The sequence below is a fragment of the Chinchilla lanigera genome, unplaced genomic scaffold (assembly GCF_000276665.1).
Source record: "Chinchilla lanigera isolate Chin_1 unplaced genomic scaffold, ChiLan1.0 scaffold00042, whole genome shotgun sequence".
Classification (NCBI taxonomy): Eukaryota; Metazoa; Chordata; class Mammalia; order Rodentia; family Chinchillidae; genus Chinchilla; species Chinchilla lanigera.
Window position 1 is genome coordinate 13,165,949 of NW_004955443.1, and position 5,440 is coordinate 13,171,388.

At 34.5% G+C, this 5,440-nt stretch overlaps 1 pseudogene; it reads left to right on the forward strand.

Moving 5' to 3' along the window:
* Positions 1–2,034, forward strand: part of LOC102005312 — a 75,091-nt pseudogene extending 73,057 nt beyond the window's left edge.
* The last annotated feature ends 3,406 nt before the right edge of the window (positions 2,035–5,440 follow it).

The following is a 5,440-nucleotide window of genomic DNA, read 5'->3' on the forward strand; positions in this document are numbered from 1 at the left end:
AGTGTTTCTGGTTTAATATTGAGATCTGTGAACCATTTTGACTTGAGTTTGGTGCATGGTGATAGGCTTGGGTCTATTTTCAGTTTTTGGCAGGTATTAAGGCATTGGCATTTTAAATCCAGTGCGGTTGTCATGTGTGGTGTTTTCCGAGTTTGGATTTATCCAGTGCTTCTTCATGACTAAAATCAGGTTACACACGTTTGATAGAGCACTCTGATGGAAGTGATGCTGTATCCTTTTTGGTGGCTCAGATTAGCAGGCACAAAACACTAGTGTGGGAAAATACTGAGGTTGTTTACTGTTTAGTAAAATTATCGTTGCTCCAGTTTCTCCACTGTAGGTACCATTTTAACCTTTAAAATTACGAATGTCAGCAGGGCGTGGTGGTGCACACTTGTATAATTCCACCACTCAGGATGCTGAGTCAGCAGGATCACCATGAGTTCGAGGCTGGCCTGGGCTACATAACCGAGTTCAAGGCTCACCTGTACTACATAGCAAGCCCCTGTCAAGAAAGAGAAGAGAAGAAAAAACCCAAATATTTGGAATTATGTACATAAGTTGTTGTCATAATTTCATCCACTGTTTTTGCACATATTAATGCCTGATAACATTTAATTATCATCAATATGTTTGCCAATATTGCCTTTATTTTTCAAATCTCTCCCTCCTCCTATATTTATTAGGTGATTATTATGGATAGAGATATTTCTTCTTGGTTTTTCATCTATTATTTATCAGTGGGCATCCATGAGTTATTTTATAAACTGCACTGTAATCTTTATTGCCATTATTTATTTTGAGTCTCAATTTGTCCCAGATTTCACCAGCTTAAATTGCTTCTAGCTCATCCCACTTTTGAATAATATCAATCATTTTTCTACAGATGTGTTCTCTTCTGACACAATGGTGTATACCAGGATTATCTTCTTATAATTAACCATATTTCTAGATTCAAGGATTTCTTCATAGTTTCCTTTTTGTGAACAATGATATTTAGAAATCAAGATCTGTGTTGGGTCTATTTTCTATATTTGGGTTTTTTCTTCTCTTCTCTTTCTTGACAGGGGCTTGCTATGTTGGATCTATTCTTATTGCTTCTGAGTCTATTGCTTTTGTACTATCTCAGCTAGAAAATCTCTCTCACACACACACAGACACACACACACAGGTTAATGAACCTGTCTCAGTTTCTATCTTCTAACCATAGAATATATATATATATAGTGTTTATATATATAAACACACACAATATATAAATATATATGTATTCTATATATTATAATATATATATAAATGTATATATATATAAATCCTAGAAATTCTTAAAGATAATTCTCATTCTAATTCAACACATGATTTATTCCATTATTCTCCTTTCCATATTGTAACTCCCTTCTCTGACAGCAATAGAACTATTTCTCATTTTCTACAACATACCAATTCCTTTTGCATTAAAATTCAAATTGCAAGTTTCAGAATTGCTAGTCTATGTCTCTGTTTAAAATAAGTATAGGGCCCTTTTCTCACTCTCCTCCCTCCCCCAGCGCAGCTCAGGCTGCACCCTGCTCCCTCTGAGCTCCTGCTCCTGCTCCTGCTCAGCCAGCGCGGCCACTGTTTCCTTGCAGCTCCCATCGTGATTTTCTACCCGGACCTCTTCAAGCCCACTGAGATGTTCTCCAGTATTTACAAGACTCGGGAGATCTCGGACGGGCTGTGCGTGGAAGCGGAGGGCAAGACGGTCCGCCGAGCAGAGGGGAACACTGACGGCTCGCTCCTTGGTGGAAACGCCTCCGCTGAAGGCCTGAGGGCATAGGCTCGGAAAGCACAGTGGTCACCGGTGTTGACATTGTCGTCAACCATCACTTGCAGGAAACCAGCTTCACCAAAGCGGCCTACAAGCGGCACGTCAGAGATCATATGAAAGCAGTTGAAGGCCAACTTCAAGAACAAAGACCAGAAAGAGCAAAACAAGTGATGGGTCCATCACTTGTCATAACTGGCTGCTGTTTGTCATACACACCAGGATTTTAGGCAAATGGGACTGATGTCATCTCAAACGCTTCCTTTCTTTTGACGGTGATTTATTTGGAGTTCAGGCATTGTTTTTTAGGGGAAAAAAAAAACGCATATCATGTAAGTTGTAAAAATAAAGAGCATTTAAACTCAAAAAATATCTAACAACTTGAGTTTTGTTTTTTTCATCTGAGGTCATACTATTGAAATAACATGTTCAAAATATTCTTTGACTATGTTTTTCCCTCCTACTTGCTCTTCTTCACTGATGTCATAATTTTAACATAGTTTTGGCTACATTTTTCTCATTTTTAATTTTATTTTGGGGTTTTATTTTAATTGTTTTTCTCTTTCTGAGTATATGCAACCTTGGTATATTTTCAAAATCAAGGTACTACAAGAAAGATACACTTAGAGGCATGCTGTTTCCTCCCACACCTTATTCCTCCCAGGAACACTGAACAAGTAACCAGTCTCATTAATCTGCAGTGTCTCCTTCTGAAGTTTAAACTGTTCGACTTCCAATAGTTGAACTAAGTCTTCCTGATAATCAGAGTCACTTCATTCCCATGATAAAAGATTATTTTAATAGATTGAAGGGTTCTATTTTTATTGCTCTGATGTAGGGAATAACATATGTTGCAGTTTGGATTTATTATTTCCATTTATTAATTGCACAGATTCTTACGTTTCCTGACATACTTTTACAAATGCCAATATAATTTTTTTTAAAGGTGAATGTATGTAGAAAATATTTATGTAATTTGCCTAATACTCAATACCCACAATTTGGAATTTTATTAATATTTGATAAGTTTTATTATTTCTAGTACTAAGTTATTTCCCATGAACTAGCAAAACATGTTTTACTTCTTAAAAGTATATGATATTCATTAATAAAGTAATATAACAACCTACAAACGAATTCCTTATTTTACTGATGAAAAAATGAGATTTAGATAATTGTGTGGAAAACTTTATGACAGAAAAATCCAGGATTGCAGCAGTATATTACATAAAATGAAAGACACTTTTTGTGAATTTTTGCTAACTTTTACTCAGAAGTAGATGACATTGTTTAGCTCTGTAATTACACTACTCTAAAATAGGTCAATATTTTCATTCAAAGAATTTGAAGTCTGAATGACAAAACAGGAAAACTATACATATGTTCTCCCAAATGTACTCATAAAGGCTGTGATTTTTCACTCAAAAATAACACAAATTCTATGAAGAGTGAATTCCATTATACTTATTAGGACAAATGAATAAATTAGGAAAAAGATGTGGCACTGAAAATGATAGAATTATTTTGAAAGCTTATACATTGTCAATTTCTTCAAGTAGCCTAGCAATTGAATGTATCCATAGTATATAATAACATCACTAACATGGTATCTACATGTGTTATTTATTTTATATAGAATATAATTTGTCAGTCTTGGTTGTTAACTCTGAAATGTAGAAGTAGCTGGTGATTGTACTGCATTGAAATGTCAGGAGATTTTTCTGCTTTAATTTCTGAAGGACATTTGCAAAAGAGTCACTTGAATCCCAAATTGAATTTTTATTAGTAGAAGCACTCAGGTCAGTCACCGACAATTTTTCTCAATTAAGAAGCACAAAATAAAGCATACAAGTAATATGTACCCAAGGAAAAGTACATTCTGCCCTGGTCATGCAAGTTGTAGTGGCATTTTAAGTAGAAAGGTTGAAGAAATCAAGTCCATTTTGGAGTAATTTTGTAAGTTGAAGGAAGAGCAATCCATTATGCAACAGGGACCTCTACACTATTGTAAAAGTAAAAGCAGTTCATAAAATTGATGTAGTGCTACAAAAACCCATGCTTCTAACAAGAGAATATACTGAAATTAAAATGTTGTTCCCTACCTTTTTAGTGTAACTGTGGGTGTGTGCACCCAAAGAGAGTCAGAATTGGGGTAACCAAGAGTAATCAGATTGCCTTCGATCCTCGCCCTAGATCTTTCACTGTAAAGATAGACCTTATTCATTTTAGGGGACAATGGTTCATTCCTTCTGCACTACAGTATATTTTTGATACTGAATTTATATGTATCAGTCTGAAGTATCTGTGCTGAATAGAGCATTTGCTGTTTAAGCACCACTGAATTTTTCCAGACAAAACCATTTTTTCTGTCCACCACTAGGGAAACTGACCAAAGAGTTCATGATTGCCAGCATTATTTTTAATTAAATTTATTTGTACAGTCCAAAAATGGGCATCTGAAATGAAAACACACTTCTTAGATGAAGAAATACAAAGGCCAAATAAATATCTGAAAAAATGTTCACCATCCCTGGTCATTCGACAGACTAACAGCATTTTATAGAAGTAGTTCACAAATTGACACTATCAAACAACTGGCAAATGTTTTAGCAATGAGTCTGCTTGTTTTTCATGTCCCTTGTTTTTAAACAGAATCCAAGTGACTATTCATAAAAGCCAGGTTTTAGCTAGAAGGAAAATATATTTAATAAATGGTCATCATGTAACACCATTTCTCTGTTTTTTTTTTTTTTCATTTTCAATGAATAATATAAGCAAGTAGCAATTTGGCAGAATTGAAAAGCTTTCTGAAACCCATATTTAGTAAAAAACTAAATGCTGCTACCCTGGGGCATGTATTTATGAAAACAATTAAAAAGATTTTTTTCTATTAGAATTAGATTTTGCCATTTAATGAAAAATAATTCATGCAGATTCAATCAACCAGAATATAATAGTGTTTACACAGCTATTACCATTAAAAGTAATTTTCAACTTTGAATAGAAATATCTTGAGTCAGGAAAATTTTAATCCCAGGGGAACATTTTGTGAAGAATTACTCCAAAAGCTGAGTTTAAATCATTCTAGTTCATGGAGTGTGCTTTGTGACCTTATCATAAAAAAATCCAATATTCAAAGCAATAGTAGGGGAGAAATAAAATGAAAAGGTAATAACACTACTCTATTTGAAACAGATTATCAGTTAGCATTTGGCACATGAAGAAAACACAGTCCTCATCTGGACCTTTTCTTTGCATTTCTTGCATGTGATGATTATATTAGCAGTTGAACTGTGCATGCAGATTTTGTAAAATGATTGCCTCCAGTACCGAATTACTCTCCTCATAGTAATTCATATTGAAGGGGAAGCATGCTAATATTTTCTAGACAATGTGGAGTTCATAGGCCACATTATTATTAGACGCTCCAATTTGTTCCATCCTGCCCACCTATTCATGAAAGAGCAGGTTAAATTTCAGAGGACTGTAGAATGGGCGGTTGGGAAGATCATGGCAAATACAGCTTTCAATCTGAAATACATTTATTGGAAGTTCTGTAATTTAAACAATACTGTATTTTGTAAGTATATTTTTCTTTTACATGGGGGATAATAGTTTGTTTTCAGGACATTTATG